At 37.5% G+C, this 19,274-nt stretch overlaps 1 protein-coding gene across 10 annotated transcripts in view; it reads right to left on the bottom strand.

Annotated features, from left to right (window-relative positions):
• ARVCF (ARVCF delta catenin family member) overlaps positions 1-19,274 on the bottom strand; it is a 248,041-nt gene that overhangs the window by 217,324 nt on the left and 11,443 nt on the right. For 7 of the 10 annotated variants that reach the window (XM_058036945.1, XM_058036944.1, XM_058036953.1 and 4 more), the window contains one exon: positions 16,080-16,145. The exons of 1 other annotated variant lie outside the window; for it this stretch is intronic. The gene's annotated coding sequence lies outside the window, so the exon portion shown is untranslated. Of the gene's footprint in view, positions 1-9,571; positions 9,705-16,079; positions 16,146-19,274 lie in introns of all 10 variants that reach the window. 2 more of the 10 variants (XM_058036946.1, XM_058036949.1) reach the window with 2 other exon arrangements.

Genomic DNA, 19,274 nt, shown 5'->3' with positions numbered 1-19,274 from the left:
ACTGAAGCTTTAGGCCTCAAACATTCTCTTCAATAACTCACAAGGCATGAAATTGGCTCATATTATTTGGCTGAGGTCCAAACTAAGTCTAATTTGTCAAATCCAGAGAGAAGCAAAACAATGTATACAGAAGTGACACATGTAATGCATATACTTCATAGACTTCAGGATTAAAATACCTAATTGCTTTCTTGGGAAAACACATTCAACACCAAGCTAGTGAACCTTTTATTTTCAGGTAGGCATGCAATTTGCTTTCTTTCCAGAGCTCTGTGTAAGACATCATGTTCTCTCTTTCCCACTTCATGTTTCAAGCCAAATGCATAATGCTGCATGTCCACTAATTTCCATAAAAATCCCATCTACAGAAAGCACAAAGTAACAGACACTAAAAGAATGAATTCTTTTCACTTCATCATTTTATCTGATTGTACTACAGCATATAAATCCAGCTCACGTATGAGCCAACACCTGTATTGAGACTAAGCTTGCTTCCTGTGTGTCCTTAGCTTCTCCCAGGGGCACCCTGCTTTTAGGGACTGATAAAACCATCAACTTTTCAGGGAGGAAATAACAGCAGGGAAAGCACTTAAGACTAAATATGGCACTTAGCAAGCCAGCTGTGATATGTGGAAACAGGCAATGCCATCTTTGTAGTGTTTCCAGAAAGTGCTGTTACCAGCTACTGTAAACCCAGTCCTATTCCATGGCAAAATGGCTTCCTACTCTGAACAGTGTAAAAAGTGGAAAATGGCCTGGGATATCTTATGTACTGCTAAAATTGCAAACTGAAAGGCTGGTTCCTACACCTAGTTTTAAAATTTTATCGAGACTGGTGGGAAAACCATTTCTGATTATTGTGCAGTACTAACACTAGTAGTAATATTCATACACATGTATCACCTTTACACATAAAATGAAGAGCTAGCAAAAATATGCTCCCCTAAAAGAAACACCACTGACAGTTTAGAAGACAAGTATCAATTCATCACTCTAGGGAAAAAACCTGGCCTAACTTCTTTTTCAAAAATATTAACTTTACAATAGAGCTAACAGTTCCTTAATTTCAAAGTTAAGATCTAGAATCCTTCACAAAACAACTGCCACACTCCCCTTGCATTCTGTTTAGCATGCAGACTGTACTTGCCATTATTTGTAGAACAGACATTTATGTTATTCCAACCACAAAGTACTTCTGGTGCAAACAAACTTTAATATTCCCCTCAAACTGCTATAGAAAAAAAAAAATCCAAGTACTCACTGTAGGGTGAAGAACGTTAGTCCAACCAGTGAGGATGCATGCACCAAACAAGTCTGACGCATTTTGGATCAACATGTAGGTAAAATTAGCAGATTAAGACATAGGTTTTTCTCAGCCCTCCCTTAGTTCAGCAGTATAGCCTTTCATAGAGCACTGTCAGTTTTCCTAGTACACCAGGCAGCATCCAGAGCAACTCCAGAGAAAAGGAATGCCCATGTGGTCTGCCAGCTCCACTGGAGAAACTGCTGCGGATCCCACTCATCCACTGCCAGACTACAGGCTGATCACATTGACACAGCAAGCCTAGGGAGCAAAAGGCATTCCCAGAAAAATATCATTTTACTGTAAAAGATGCTATGAAAAGAATGAACCCACTCTCGACCCACTCCTTTCATGCTCTACCGGGGTCTTGAGCAACACTGGTGGCAAAACCAGGATAAAATCTGGCCAGCAAATATTTTTAGTCTGCAACACACAAATTGGACCAAAATCAATACTAGAGGCACTGTCAGATACACTTCATTTATAAAGAATCACATGCAAATGTTTTCTTTTTCTTTAACACTGCTTGCCTATGGGTTTTTAAAATTCAAATTACAGCATTACAATATGACAATGGCAATAATATGTCAGGATACTCGGGCTTGTAAAAGTGAATCTCTTTGCATTTCTGCATGAAAAAAAATTACTGCAATTTCCCCAAACATCTAAGTTCTTTACTTCACCTGCTATTCTTAAATACTACACAAGTTATCTGAAGAAAACTAAAGGCCACTGCTACCATAAAACTAATCAGGGTAAATTTTCTCATTTGCTACCAGGTAAGGGAATTCTTCTTTGTGTGATGATTATCTTGAGTGCCTGTTTAATCTCTTTCCCAATGCTTTTTGGCAGAAATCCTTACAGATGGAAGACACAGAGAACACATAAGAAAAACATATATTTTTAAGTGCAACCACTTATTCCTCAAACAATCTATCTACCAATTTTAAATTAAATACAGGAAGATCCCATAATAAACTTATGAAAGGAAATCAGATTTCATCAATTGGTCCAAAGCAGCTCTATTCCAGCCTTGCCTTGATGTGTTTTTTACTCTGTAGTATTTGTGGATATAAACTCCACCTGCAGGTTGAACTTATCCTGTTACAAAACTACAAATAATGATTGCAAACCAATGAACTTAACTCATGTGTTTGAAATTAACTTGCACTAATTGCATTCTGCTCAGGAATACCTGCAGGACCAATGAAATTAAACAGCACCTTAATGAGTTATCAGCCTCTACCAATCTTTTGAGCCCTGACAAGTTCAGCCCAAACTGAACAGATTAATGAACTTCTAGCAGGGCCCCAGATCAAGACTATGATTTTGGATTGCAGGATCACTTACTTTCTACACTGCAAATAGGTGGGGATGGGTGGCTGCACCAAAAGAAAAGTGAGTGTGTGGGAAAAAAACCCTTTTCTCACCTGTTCCTTAAAATGTAAGAGAATAAAGTACTGAGATTTAGGAGAGTTAGGGCTGTGACACTGGAAGGGGCTGATGACAGCGATGCAATTGGAACTGGAACAAAGAATAAAAATAACTCATGAAAATGTAGCAAAGTAAAAATAAAAAGAATAAAAAGTTACTACCTGGAGTTGTAACTGTTAAAAAGAAGTGTGACAATGTGGGTTGATAATTCTCAGATTACTGGATTCTTTATCTCTTGGGTTCTGTATCTTTCTCCTTCAACTGCCAGCCCTTCCCAGCAGTTCTTCCTGACCTCACAATGCATGAATAAAACACAGTTTCAGTCTTGCACCCTGTCATCCATTCATCACTCTGCTAAGGCCCTTAGCTGGCTCCGCTTCCCAATTTATGCATCGTAAAATTCTGTACACGTTTAACAGAGCAGCAATTTATAAATAGCTTTTATTATACAAGGCAGGCTCGATGCTTAAACAGGAGGCCAGAGATATTGGCACTTAAACTTTTCCATTCTGCTGTTCCCCCCACTTTCTCACAATTAGCCATCCTCAAAGAACGTTAATGGTGATTTGTAATTATCTTTTCTCTTTGATAAGGCTGCTTCTTTAGTAGTGGCCAATACATCCTTTTCATACATGAAATATCAGAGAAATGAAGAGACCAGGCAGCCATCTCCTCCCAGAGTCATACATCAGCCAGAGAACCATCTGTAAACAACAAAGCAGGAATGTTTCAGTGACAGACTGAACCCAAGCAGTGCCATTGAAACACCAGGTGAAGCAAAGGATTAGGGTATGGATTTCACATCTAGAAACCACTTTGGTGTACCAAAAGATGACAGCCTTCTCACATCAACTATTATGGCTTCTTGCCAGAATCAATTCAAGCCTGCCACTTTCTGCACACCTGAGGGGAATATAGCAAAAAAAAAAAAGGGGCTGTCACTGAGGAGAATGGCCAGTGCTGCAGTATGCTGGAACTGACACCCCCAGAAACAGGTTAACTCTACAAATTTGTGTTAGAGAGGTTACACAGCTTCAAGGATCTACAGGGTAGAGGCCACAAGCAAGTAGCTCTCTTTCCCTTGATTAATGTTATGCACTGATGGAATACCCTAAAATAGCTGAGTAATGAAGGAGGTTGTATGCTAATGTCTCTCCTTTAAAAGATCTTCCTAACAACCTCTTCCTCTCCTGGCTTGCTTCACTCTCTGACTTACCAGGTTTTGTGCAGCTATTGATACACTAGAGACAAATCTTCCCCACAGCACAACAAGCTGCAATGATGTTTTCTTCAAAATTAATCCAAAATCAAGGTTCTATAGTGAATTTAAGTAAATTATGGGGAAATATTATTAAGAAAGGTAAGAACTCAAAACACTTGCTACTCAATTACCACCTTCAATGCTACCTGAAAATATTAAAGAAAATTATTACTGCTGAGCACTTCAAGACCAGCTAAAGACACCCACTGATACGAAAAGTTGACCCTGCACTTATGTATTTAAATCTTTTTAAGGTTCATAGCTCACCCATCCCTCCTTGAGGTATGATCTGACACAGCCAAGAGGGAAGGCTGTTTAGAGCTCTAATAGCACAGAAACCCATTTGCAATTGCTCTTTTCATTTGTCCTCTACAAATCAGTCAAGGACCCAAGCTCTTGAAGAAATACTGTTAAATTGAACTCTGGTATTGCTACAATTGCTCAGCTGCAAGGCTGCACGTGGAAATAATACCCAAGGACTAAGAAACTTCACAGCATCCCATAAAAGGCTGATAAAGAAGAGAAAAATGTGCAGAGAGCCTGAGAATGATTTGTGCTCAGCATGTGCTGAGCCTGTCTTCACCCTGGGCTGGTGGGGAGAGCTGGGGATGCTCCACCAACCTCCCAGGCCCCATTCTCTATTGCAGTGCCTTTGCCTTGCCCACTCCTGTGTCAGTGTGTGCAGCAGGAATGGCACTGCCCAGCAAAGAGCACCAGGCACAGCTCAGCACCAGCACAGGGGACCCAGCGCTGGGGAAGCAGCAAGAGGGAAAGCTACTGTGAGCATCATCTCCCAAAATTCATTCTCTCTTCTTCAGTAGAGATAAGGAAAAGGTGGCAGGGAAGACAAGGTCAAGCATCATCATGTTCCATTAAAGCTATCATCGATGAGAGCTCAAACTCTACAGCTCTAAAATGAGCAGCTATTCGTGTTCATTTTGGTGGAAATCAGGACAATTTTACCCATCAGAGAAAGCTTTTCTAAATCAAATAAAGAGGGACAAAACACAAACACTAATTATTTTTAGGAGGAAATTTGTTACATTTAAATACATAAATCACCATGGTGGTAATAGAAAATGACTGGGCTTAGCAACTCTTTTCTAATCAGTTCCAAACTTTAGAGTGCAGATGTGCAATTCTTTCCATGAAGAGGTCACACATTCCAAAAAGGCACAGAATAATATTATTATATAGTCCTACATTACTTCAAAGCTTCGTCCCAATTTCTGTGTGATTGGCAGCACACAGTGAACAAGCTGATGCATCTGTAGTTTATTGCATTTATCAAGCTTTTGAAAATCCTCCATAAAGTCCTCATCTACGAGGAGCACAAGTCTTTAAATATTCCAATTTATTTTTTGAGTGTTTGAATTCTTTCAGGACATGTGAGAGAGGCATGTGTTTATTACTGGTCTGTTCTAGTCATTATTATTGCACCCACTAGAATAAATATTTTTAACTACCCAGCAATACCTTTTGTAAAGCAGAGCACCTCAAGCACTTGACAAGTATTAATTAAGTCTTGTTATACAGAGATAATATTTTTCTCAAAAGAGATGAAATAATTTAGGAGAATTTATATACAACAGGATTAACATGGAGCTGTTATAGCTGCTGTATCCCAAAATCTCTGTGCACTTGATAACCACCTATAACCACCTACATTGTGTTTACTTATTATTTTGTAAATGTCTAGTTCCATTTCAGAGTAATACTCTATGCATGAGACAGCCTCATTAGAAACATTAAACTGTAACTGATAAAAACCAAAGGAGATGAAGTCCAAAATTCAGATTCCAGCAGGCAATAAAGCAATAGCTGAAATTAATTCCTTACTGAAGTCCTATGACTTGAACAGAATGCTAAGTGCAGCAATTATATTCAAATATGATGAATACCATAATTAGGACTTCAGAGATAAGTGGAAATATTTTGAGAAGCAGTAGTTCAACTAAAGCCGTATTTTAAAAAGGAAGTGCTAGACTTTACTTACTATAGAACAATTGGGGGATTAACAATACTTGTATTTGTAATTGTTTATGTCTAAAATGTGCTCTTTTGGAGTCAGAAAAATAACCCTCCTTGTTGAACATGCTGCCATTAACACCTGCTCCTATAAAGACATCAAACTTTTCTCTCTGAAGTGAGGAGGAAGTACCCAAGTGCTTGCAGGGACACCTCATTTTTCCTCAAAGACCTGTAAAGATGAGGTCTTCAATACCTGATAGTAACTTTAAAAATATCAATGAACAAGCAATGAAATCTTTCCAGGTAATATAACTGTTGTTGAGGTTATTAGAAGAGGGAATGTAGGCAGTTATTCTACAAGTTTTAAAAATAACGCAGTTATTACAAATTTTGATGGGGAGATTGATCATCTATAAACGAAAGCCTTTCCTCACATAATTTTCTTCTTTAAGATAAGAAAATGACTGCAGGAGAATGACACTTTATCTTTACAAGTTACAGGACCAAAAAGTCACAAGAAGCTGGAGTGATTTTCAGCTAATGTGGTACTTCTGAATGCAAGATTAACAACAGGTATTTCTGAATTTCTGAGTTCATTAGCTTTGTTTTCAAGTCGCTTCACTGTGCACTAGTACAGAATTTCATGTCAGTCATAATTTGAAGGCTGTTCATAACAACTAGCAGGAAATTCTATATCAATATCTGTCACTTTAAGCAGGGAGGACAGAATTCTCCAGTAATCTTTACTAAGTATTTCTACCAAAACAAAAGAAGATAAGAAACCTTATTCCAAGAAGTTTAGAATTTAGTAGCCAGCTTGCAAGTCTATGTGTCTGAAACTGGCAGAGATGGTAATTCTTCTATTTAAGCCAAAGCAGAAACTAATCACATGTATCTTCCTGCCAGTATGCAGACTTTGATTTCAAAGCTGCCCTATAAGGAGTATTCTGAAATTTGTGACAAGAACACAGCTTAGAAAGACAGAACAGAAGAAAAATGAGTGCAGAGAGAGAAATACGGATACGTAGATTTGTCGTGCAGCTCTTTGAAGGAGATGATAAACACAAGCTTGAGAAAAACGCTGAAGAAAGGACTGTCAGCAGTGGGACAAGAAAATCACGTAAACATTATGTTGGGTAGAGCAAGAAAAGAAATGTAAAGGACTTTCCAAGAGACCAGGGACAGAAAGGTATGAAGTATGGGCACAACAAATTATGATTCTGCAATCAAGAGGAGAGTTTGCATTACAGAAATAAATATGAAGCACTACCAGAAAGCAAAGAGCATGTGGGTGTTAGAAGAAAAGACAAAAGCACAATGTTATACAACTACAACAACAAAACCCACAAACGTATAAGCCCACACAAAACCTCATGGATCCTAATTAGACTGAACAGGGCTGACCCATAGTCCTATTTTCTTTCATATATTCAGCCAACAAACTGCAGAGAATTCCAGCAGCCAGAATTGACAGTGACATTTTAAGTCAATGAGAATCTATTTTACTCTTCCTCCCACAACACAAATGAATAGTAGTGCTAATGAAATTCCACTCCTATTAGAAATTGACAAAACACAATCCTGCATTTATCCCTTCCAGCAAAATCTGCCTTTTAACAAACTCAAACTATTCTGAAACACCCTGTGGTCACAATATGACAAAACAAAATGCCACCCGCTTCTGCACTGCCCTTCTTCCAATTAACTTGACTTTAGCAGACCAAGATAAATTTTTATCTACTGTATTTTATACCTATGGTTTTGAAGGAATCATATTAACATTTACCATTTTAGTCACAGACTTTAATACAGTCTGGTTATTAATTCACATTTGATCAACTCCTTCTGACAGAGGATCGGCTTCTATTCATTACATCAAAATTACTTGCTTATAGACAGAAAAAATCCCAACCCATATGCACTGTTTTCCAGTGCCATCTTCTTCAAATGCCAAGGAATTACATGGCATACAGAAAAATAATTGATTGGATTTTGGACCAAGGTGCAAAATGTAATCTCTGCACGTTATTATTCAGAAAAAAGAAAATTGAAACAATACTCTTATTCCTTCATTTTAAATGAGTTCTCAGAAAGGCCAGATAACCTTTTCCTATTTAATTGTGGTATACTAGGAAAGAAGCTCTTTGGATCTCTCAGTGAGAACTGTACAGAGAAATAATTCTGTGTTTCAGGCAAAAATAGCTGTAATATTAATCAAGCAGGAAAGTAGAGTGGAAAATAAATTAAAGAGAACAGTGTTATGCTGTGAGCTGCCTGTTCTCAGAAGTTAAGCAGGGTGGGAAGCTCTCAGTATAACACCCCAAAAGCACTGGATGACGCAGCAATGCTCTCTCCTCATGTGGTGCTATACAGAAAAAACGAAGGCAAGAGTTTTCATAGTTAAACTGAGCTGCCAGACAGTCCATTAGCCATTAGCAAGTGTGAAAAATTCCATGGCATATCTGTGTCTGCTTGACAAATTCCATTGTGAGTGAAGACCTTTTTTCCACAGGCTCTAAGTTCGTGTGTAACTCTTTCCTTCCAGCCCAGAAATATCTTGCACAGCACTGAGTACAGGCAGTAGTTTTAGCTCAGCCCGAGAGCTGCCTAACACAGTATGAACATGCAAGCTCTCCCATATTAAGAGAATTCACCTTCCAGTGGGATTACAGACAGTAAAGAAATGCAGAATGGTATCTTCAAAATCCCATGAATTTTCTTATTTAGTTTCCTTCACTGTAGCTTTGATACCACCTGAATGCTGTATTGCAAATGTCATCACTTACAATAAAAATAAACAGCTATTTTAGCCATTTTGTAACTCCAGACTTGTACTCTAGCCCTTGCTTCCACTATCATCCAGCATTCAAAGCCTTTCAAATTTCATTCCAGAATTTGCCTTTAGAACCTCAAGTATCAATGCCTCTAATAGTCTTCTTCAGTCTTTTAGTATTTAAAAACTGGATCTACAATATCTCACCTAGTGCCTTGTCAAGTGTATTATCCCACAACTCTGCTTGACCTGAAATTCTGACTTTCCACTGAAATGGCATAAATAACAGCAACTCTTTACCATACGATATTTATATAGTAAAGGAAATAGTACAAAAATTCTATCTCAAATACAAAGCTAGGATCTAATTCAGATCTTATGTAAAGTCTAATGGGAAAAATTACTTCCATGATGTTATTTTCAATTAAATGTCCTGCTGTGCCAGAATAGCATGACTATTTCTGAATTCCAAACAGCAAAGACTGCCATGAAAAGCCAGTGAAGCTTTGTGTCAATTACAAACTCATTCGCAAAGACCATGCTTGTATGTGCTTAGTACTACACCACAGGTATATTGACTGCAATCCAGCAGTTCCAAGGTCAACAGAGATCCCCATTCCACAGAAAATCATTCCAGAAACATACCACAGATATCTTAACCAATGCTTACAGCTTTTAATTACTGGTAGTGGCTAATACAGAACACCATTCCAGTATTCCTGCCTTCCAGAAAGTCTAGATTCTCTAGTTGCTGTTAAAGAGAACAATTTGCAAGTTCTGGCATAGCAAGATCCATTATGTTAAAATTTTAAATAGGATTTTTACTGACCTTCACTTTCAGCAATTGGAGAAGAAACACCAGCCAGTGAAAGACATAAGTCTGAGGATGAGTGGTATATACATTTCCACCAGCTGGCAGAAAGGTTTACACAGCAGCAGTATGCTTCTACAGTGGTTTAAGTCTGGAATAAATACAATAAATCACTAGAATTTTTTTTCTCAAGCTATAAGAATAATACAAAGCAGCATTATCTTCAATGTCACTGGCACACAAAAAGGTACTACAGAAAGTCTGGTTTTGATGAGGCTGCACACCTCCAGGTCTGGGGCCATAGCATTAATCTAACTGATCTAACTGATGTTTACTTACTTATGTGTTTTTTAATTAACACCTGAATGCTACCAACATGCACATCAGCTTCCTAAAACTGTAAGTAATAAGCTTAAATTACTAAATGCAGAAACATCTAAATGATAGTGTTAATTAGGTCCAGTACTCAGCAAAGTGTTTTTCAGTTGGATATTTATTTGAAATTAAAACGTGTTCTAAAGCAGCACTCCAAGGAAAGAACTGTTTTCACCACCAATGAGGTGCTACAACATGGAACTTGTTCATGTTTCTCCAGAACTCATGGTGGAAAACCACGATAAAAATGCCAAAAAAAGCCTCCATTGTCTATAAATAGCAAGAACGAACCACTGTTCTCCACTACATCAACAACTAGAGAATTTCCAAGTATAGACACCACACTTCCAACCTCACTTGAGGACTTTTCCACACCTTGCACTCCAGGCTTTCATATGGTGCCACTTTGGGTTCATAATCAATCAGTGGCTTTTATCAACTATAGTACCTGAAAGTTTAACTTTCAAGTCCCAAGCAATGAAAGCTCAAAATTTCATGGAACAGGATAAACTGCATCATCTCTACTGCAGGACTGCTGAAGAGGCATGAAGAGACTGGTTCACTGGTTAGCAAGCACTAACATTCTACAGTCCTTTCACAAAACTTAGTTGGAACATTGAAATGTCTGCTTTCTCTCCCTTCTGACCTTGATGACATGTGTGACAAGGCTGTTTTCAAACATACTTCTAAACTCAGTTCCATAAAAAACCTTTTTGAAAGATATAATACTGCATTAACACATGCTGGAAAGCATCTAATCTTTGTGCTGCCCCCTGTACCTATAAATACCCTGAGAGTGACGTGCAACTATCAAACATACCAACTTTCTCCAAGAATGCTGAAAATTTTCTTTGTCACTAAATGAAGTGTAACATTTTTGTGCCAAAATATCATCCTATACATCTATATAGAAAAACATGAAAAAAACTCCCAGCAAATATTTTCACAAATCCTAGTGCCAAGAGAAGAAATGCTCAAAACAAGAAGTACTGCAATCCATTACAGCATTATGAAGTCAATCTTCTGTCAGCTGTCAGTTCAGATTCTGTACAGATATCCACCTTAAGGAGAAGAAACACTTCAGGAAAGCAAAAGAATTGCCATACAATAAGCTACAATTCAATTAAAAGAAAGAACATGCTGAAGATAATGCCAACAAAAGGATATGATAATGATCATTTTAATGAGATAAATATGCCCTCATACCCCCAATCAAAAATGCCCTGGGTCCATCTTGGCAGTGGTAGGGAGCAGTGGCAGGAAACAAAGTCTTCTTTTCTACTGATGTGGGCGATCTGAAGCTACAACAATTACTGGAATTCAGGAAGGAGAGGAGGAACAAGTGATGCTTTAAGCTTCTGAGACAGATCAGGGCACGTTTCCCTTCTGTTCCTGACTGCACCATTCCAGGGAAACTATCCCTGCCAGAACTCTCATGGAACAACACATCTCTGCAGTTGTTCATGCATAACCCTCCAGATGGAGGAAAAATTCAGCTTTAAATCTAAAATGCAAAGGGGACTGTTTTATTAGTCCAAATGCTCTTGACATCACTATGTAGGTATTTTACAACCTATCTCAAAATTCAGTGAAGTCATAAGGTTTTTAACAGGAAAACCCTTTATTTTTAGTTGTGCAAGATAAAGTCTCACAAAATTCCTCCTGACAATTTCCAACACATTTCTACAGCACCGTTGCAAGTCAGTTTCAGAAGAGTTGTTCTATGTACATCCCTGTTGAAGCCCAGCACCAATTTTTACACCATATAAAGCAAATAAAAAAGGCATGAAAGTTTATGATGGAAGACTAATACTGAAAGTACAAAAAAATCAAGAAAGTAGCTCAAAGCAAAAAAAAAAAAAATTGTCTGTCCTCTTGTATGAAGTATACTTTTTAACTCTTGAAGGAAAACTTAAAAAACAGTCACCATGGGATAGTGCAGCAGCTAAATTGGTTGCATTTCAATTCCATCTGTATCTGGTCTGTGAAGATGTTTCTGGCTCATTAAGGAGCAGGGATTGTAACATTTTTGTAAGATAATGCTTTCTATCTTTTGTTTAATTATTTCACCATCCAAGTTTCCTTCATCGGCTTGGAAAGGCCCTTAATGAACCTAAATAAAAGGAGAAAATTTGCCTAATATTTATGTCTTGTCAATTCTATAAAGATGTTGCTGTAAGAAGTGTCAATCAAGAGATTGGGTCCTAAAGTTTTATTCACTGTAGTTTTACTAGACCATGCCCATCTTATTCCATCTTGCCAGAGATGTCTCCACAAACACTGAATGAATATTAAGAAGGCCTACCATGACTCCTGCTTTGCAAGTACAGACTAAATTCTAAACTTGTTATCTCCTCATTGGATCCATATGGGGAAATTTGGTATGGCATCTGGGAATATGTCAGCAAAGATAAGACAGAGGAGCTGCACTGCACGTTTGACCAGAACACAAACGCTGGCAGCTGGATCTCAAGGATCAGAAGTTAATATTTGTTTTCAATACTAATGTGAGCAGAGAGGAACAGCTCCATTGATAGGTCTGCATTAGCATGTTTCCACATGCATATCCCAAATACAGATTATCAGTCCTTTGAGTCCAGAAAAGCATCCTGGGTTTGAATACTAATACATCTCAGATGAAGCAGGTTTCCCCCAAGCCATGAAGCAGAAAGCAGGGCAGCACACAATGATGGATCATACAGACTTCTAAGGCCAACCTCAGCCAGGCAATTCAATGAAATTCTTCTTCATAGAGGTTAAGAATTTTGCAAACATTTAGTAGACATCCTAAAAAAAAAAATCTTCCTGTTGCAGTAATCAGTATTTCAGGAGTTCTGATGCTCCCTAAACCGTAATTTAATAAATCTATGCATATTGTAAATGAGAATCCAATGTACTTTTTACAGCTATTCAACACCACCAAAGGCACTACCATGGTGTGGATAACAGTGAAGGCAAAAGTAGGACTCAGCACAACGATCATTAACTAATGATAATCATGTAGAGGTAAATTGTCAGGCACACAACACAGAGTCATCAGACTTAGTTTGTAAACCATGTCATGCAGAGACAAAAGTAAAACTTCCCATTTGAGATAAATAGACTTGGCATCAGATAAACCAGATAAAAATAATCTCCAAGAACCACAGACAAAAAATCCCTAATTAACATCTACATATAATGTACAATATATGGAGGGGAAATTCCATTCTAAAATTATTTAGTTCAGATTTGTTTGTGCTGCAAATGCTTATAAAACAAAATGCTAACTTGGGGTAATTTGAGTATTTGGGTCACAACTTGTGCTTCCCATATGTGACAGACTCTAATATGCTCAAGTCTTAATTTAATAAACTTATCTACAGACAGTGTTTTTAAGAAATAGCTTACTTGCAAGAAATATCAAGCTTATTAAGTAAGAGTTTGATTAATGTATAGTAATCCATCAATTAAGATTAATTCATCACTCTTGATCATTCCAGAAAATATGTTAGAAACCCAAAATAAGCAGCCATAAATCCACAAGCAATGAATTAGGGAAAGAAAATTAATTACGATGAAAAAAAAAAATGTTCTTAACAGCTTAAAAACACCCATTCTGGATGGCTGAGGCCTGAAATCTGGCAGCCTGAACACATTTCAAATCAAGTCAACTCCATTTTGTATACTGCAAGCAAAACTGACCATTTAAATCACACAACTACAGTTCTGGAAATGACTATTTAGTATTAATTTCTGAAAAGGCATTTATTTTTGAAGTTTAAGAAATCTTTTTTGGGCAGCCATGGGATAGAAGCTCTTATGCCAAGTTCACTTGCAATAGCATCTTCATAGAAGGGCTTAAAAAATTCTTTTGATAGTTACTGCATAGCAAACATAGCATTCACATTTTGAAATGTTCACTTCTGTAGAAAAAAGCTTTTTCTTAACTGACATCTGTGAAATGCCACTAATAATAATTAACTTTCAATGGAAAGTTGAGAACTAACACACAGTTTTGAAAACTCCATGTATTCAGATGACACTTGCTCTCCAATGCAGATTCCCTGTTTACATGACCATTAATACCTGAAAGGATTCATCCTGCAGCACTCCCTGCCCTGTGAGAGGCATTCAGCTTGCTCAAATCTGCTCCCACAGCCAATATAATAAAACACACTGGAGGATATAATCAAAACTAGTTTTGTTCTACGACTTCCAGAGCTGCAGGTATTAAAAAACCCAATATGCTGGCACAACAGAAATGGTTACAACTTCTTTCTCCTACTTAGGAAATACCTTTTTTTTCCATAAACAAGCAGTACAATAGTTACTTAGTTTTCATGTAACCCTAACTAAAGCAGACTATTATAAGTGGTTTTTGAAAGAAAAGTCTTCACATTCAGACAGTATAATGTTACTCCCACTGAAAGCCACAGAAATGCTACTGCTGACCTCAGTGGGAGTAAGAGCAGTTCCAAACAGCTCCAACTTTCCAGATTTTCCACCACAATGTCTATTGCACAGAAATGCAATCCAATCTCATCATTAAAAGCCACAAACCAATAACCAATCAAAATAAACCTAAAATTGCTTTATAAGTTAGCAGTTTCAGTCAATGAGTTGCACTTGTAAAGAAAATGACTAGCATTCTTTAGGGCTGACAAGCAATAAATTGAAAGCACCATCATTCTGAAAATGTATGGCTCTCCTGATTAAGGGTGACATGCTCTTTAAAAGGAACACAGAAAATACCTCACTTCTGAAACAAGAAATCAGTCTTAGACATGAACTCTGTAACAAAGCCCTTTGGTAATGATAGGACAATTAGTACTGTTTGAATCTTCAGTGTATAAAAAGCAGCAAGATTTTCAAAGGTATGCATTCCTTACCTTCACAAATATACTGTAGAATAAAAATAGATACATGTTTGTCATGTCTCTACAAACAGCATTTCATTTGATTGCCTTATACCTTTTTACCTCATTTTAAGCAAGTAGTGAGGCTGTGTGATGAAAGATAACACCAACTGTTCCTATTACTTTATTCCCTTTCACCCCTAAAATTATTTTCTTTTGCTCTAAATAGTTTACTGAAATAAGAATTTCACCTCAGGCTCACTATTATGGTGAAAAATCCCCTAAGAAATCTCCCACCTCTTTTATACTGCTTAGGATATTCAGAAGCAATAGTTTTCAGTTCTGCTTGTACTGTGTAAACTGTATTCCCATCTTTTACCCAAAAGTCTACTTTCCCTTAAACAAATTTAAAAGGAGACTAATAAAAAGAAATTAAAGCTTTTAGAAGTTTGAATTATTTGATCATTTTTATTCATTTAGCAAGTACAGCCATCTTCTGGTTTTAGTAATTTAAAAGATCAGGGGTTTTTTAATTATGTTCCTTTATACCAATGTAAATTACTTTTCCTTGTGTAAGGAAGCTTCTGCCTGGTCAGGTCTCAGGAATAACTTCTAAGATCAGTGAAAGTCACACAAATTAATAAATTGCTTGCTCTTTGCCTACATTGACTGTGCTGTTCTGCCACAGGCCCTTCTCCTCTCAGGGAGGCTCTGGGGCAGCAAGGCCCACACCCCACCATGCTGAGGTAACACAGTTCAGAACTGGGCAACATCCCCTGGCACAGATTTCTGCACAGACAGCTCTGGGAACAACCCCAAATGCAACCTGTCTGTACAGCTGAACACAAATCTGAGGGGCTGAGAAGGGGCAGTCAGGAGGTGGGAAGTCAGTTCACCTCTTCTCTAAACGCCAGGCAGTAGCAGAACAAAACAGCTTGACAAGGCCCATTTATAGTGTTTTGGAAGCTTTATTATTAGCTACATTATATGCAGTTGATTATTTTACATTTTGATTATAACAAACATTTGTTTTTATTTGGTGATTTGATATTCCAAGCAGGTTTATTGCATATTTTAGCCATACTCAGTTCAAAAGTCCTTCTATTTGAGAGGAAGGTCACTACAGGCTATTACTATAAAAAGAATTTAGTCTTATCATTTTATTGTTGCCTAACGAATGTCAGCTGTGAGACTGCTACTTTTTAAATCTATTTACTGTCCCAGACAATTTTGCTTTCTAGATTTCATACACACAAACACATGTAATAATGAAAGAGATATAAACAGATATAAGAAATTTTGCCAACTCTTACCACCCTTTCAGGCGACTTGTTAGGCCCCTCCCTTGTTCATAAAGCACAACTCAGTTATGGATATCCCTGGAAAACATAAGAGGCAGATCAAACTCTGAATAAACTCTGGAACTAGGGTGACTAAAGGCTTGTTGACCTGAGGAATGAGACAACTTCCCATACAGTTCACAGCCCAAACACCTGCCAAAACTGCACTGCCATCCCTAGTTCAAAACAGCTGAATTCAAGGCTTTCATCCATCTCTAGAGTTCCCAAAATCAAAGTTCAAGGCTGAAATGTCTATCTGCTTTGAATGCTCCAGTATGTGGCAAAGTTTCTACTGACAGCTTTGGGCCATGAACTCCAAAAATTATTTGTGATTGGAATAAATATATAAATCAATTGATCAATAAATGTCCAAGTGTAGCTGTAGCACTACAATGCTAAAGCACCACTGGCCATTGACTCTTCTACTGCTGCCTACACTGGATTTCTGGGACAGTCACACTGAAACAAGGATTCACAGCAGTGATTTCAGTAATGAATCTCACAAATAATTAGGGGTTATTTTACTGGGGGAGGTTACTGCTCTGGATGAAGAGTACTCCCACACAAGACCACACCTGAACCCAGTAACACCAGACAAAACACTCTCATCCACAAAGGATGTATGTGAACTCAGTGGGAAAAACAGATTCTTATATCTCAGAAACTGATTTTTAAGTGATCTAAAAGATATGAACTAAACTACCTGCAGACTGTTTTCATGAAGGAAGACTTTGGGGTTTGTCCCCCAATTCCTTTAGGCAAGTCAGCATTTGACTGCCTCCCAGAAATCTGTATTTTCTCCTCAGGTGTCATCATCTTCCAAACTAAATTTAATGTTTCATTTCATAATTTACAAGTTGTAAGACAACACTATGTCTCAATACAGTAATTCCAGGGCCTTCAGGATGACACAATGAAAATCTAGCTAATTACTAACAGGATGCTTTATTTATCTTCAACTCTGATAAGTAAATGCTTTTAAGTGCTGCAGAACAAAGGAGAAACCATATAACAAACATGAAATACACAAACAAGTAGAGCACGTACACGGAAATTCAGTTTGTCACAAAATAAAACTCATTAAAAGGGTCACGTTGTTCTAGAAACAGTACTGAAGGAGATGGTCTAATCATAAAACACATCTTGAATCAGTGCAAATCCAACCTCAGGCATGAATTTTTCTCAAAAGTTTCATTTTTATTAGCAATTCAGACTTTGTTTGATGAGCAACTGAATCCAGAGGTCAGAAGCAAAATCTTGCCAACATCTGCCCTTCTAAAAAACCCTTTTTCCAAGAAAAAAATGAACACACAATTTCTTCTAAATCTAAAGAAATACAGTTACAGTAATCATCAGAAATAATATTAAACAGATATCGGTAGGGTAATACGACATATTTAAAAAATGCCACTAATAGCTTGACAAAATTTTAAAGCATAGCAACAAATCCTAAACTGCATTTCTAAATTTATTTTTAACTGAATATGTCTATCTTGTATGAGCCATTTTAAAAGCTTCTACTCTTAAAACAAGTGGAAAGCTATGGTCTGTCAAAAAAAAAAGTAAATAATCAGTGAATTTCTTCATGATGATGTAAGCTCAAGGTATCACCTGAGCTACAAATCTGGATACTCTGCTACCTACACATGCCTCTAAGGCCTAAGAAGAGTTCAGGAAGAAATTATAATTATCCATAACTTACATTTATGTATGTTATAACTTTTTCTCTTTTATGAGAAACTGTTCAAAAAGTGTTTGACACTCTGGTAATTTACATTTGATTAAAAATTCATCTCTTTCCAGCATCTGAAAATGTTCATGGGAAGAGAAATTCAAGTGTACTGTGAAAATTTGTGATGAGAACAATCTCCTTATATTAAAACAGATCCCTAACTTTTTGCAATGTCATATTCTAAAAATTGCAAGGGGTGAGGATTCAGTGTGATTTTGGATATCTCTGTGCACAGCTGACTAAAACATTAGTTAAGTCAAGCAGCAGAGCAAGAGAACAAGCTTTCCAGCCTTAACTTTTTATACAAGGTTATGAGTGCAGTCTGCCAAACTCCAGGTCCCACAAGGTCTGAGTTTCTCAGGAACCAAGCCAACCTTGAAACTACTGTAGTAGTACAAGTGCAGCAGTATTTTGAACTTAGATCAGTATCATGGCTTAACACACAACAGCAAGCAGAGAAGAAATGATGGAAGTAGAGTCTGTCAAGAGCCTGAACAAGTTTCATTCTGCCAGACGAGAACTAACGAGTTTACACTGTGACTGAGGAAGGAGTCTCGTAATAGTTTCTTATAAATATTCAATAGACCCACCATGGCAGCAGCTCCAAACAGAGGGAAGGGTGAAGGTCTCTTAAAGAGCAGCTCAAAGCCTAAAGCAGCCAATTCTGACTGGAACCTTATGCTGAACCAATGCCAGCTGACAAGGGCATCACCTTCTATTGATGCTGAAAATGATGACTTGGTTCAAAAATTGTTTCGTTTTGCTGCCACAAATTTAACAGCTCAGGCTTTGTCCCCATGAGATGAGTAAAACATGCTCATTAGGTAACCTGCTTCCAGAGAGACAGGATTTTAAACAAAGGCTAAGCACCTTTATTTTAATATTACAAATATGTCTTCAAGGTGCTTTCATGCAGCCCAGTTGTTGAGGTGCAAACTGAGCACAGCTCTCCCAGTCCCAAACTGCCACAGGACATGTTCTCCACAGGAACACGGCTCTGATGGAAGTTACAGGTAACACGAAATATGTCCACAAAAGCACTGAGCAGACATACAGCTCAATACATTATCACAGCAATTCTGAGGCTCTTCAAAAGTGTGCACTAATAAAAGCAAATTTTCACTTTGTTCATCCAGTCTAGCCAGCAGGACAATTAAGAATTATTTTAGCAACTTCTTTCAGCTTGTCCAAAATATTTACTGCACATTGTTTTCATCTTCCTAGTTACAGACATGCCAATGTCAGACAATATCTGTTACAATCAATTTGGATTTTCTATTCCCACCAGCTGTCTTAAGTCTAACCAATAAAGAAATATTGAACAAAAAACGGTATGAGAGTATCCAAATGGCACAAAGATAAGCAGGCAGTTATTTCTTACTCTGAATGCAGTAACAAGAACTCCAGAGGCCAAAATGTTCCAGCTGAGCTAACTA

The sequence above is a fragment of the Melospiza georgiana genome, chromosome 18 (assembly GCF_028018845.1).
Source record: "Melospiza georgiana isolate bMelGeo1 chromosome 18, bMelGeo1.pri, whole genome shotgun sequence".
Lineage (NCBI taxonomy): Eukaryota > Metazoa > Chordata > Aves > Passeriformes > Passerellidae > Melospiza > Melospiza georgiana.
The sequence above is the reverse complement of the archived record's forward strand: the minus strand, read 5'-3'. Positions and strand labels throughout refer to the sequence as shown.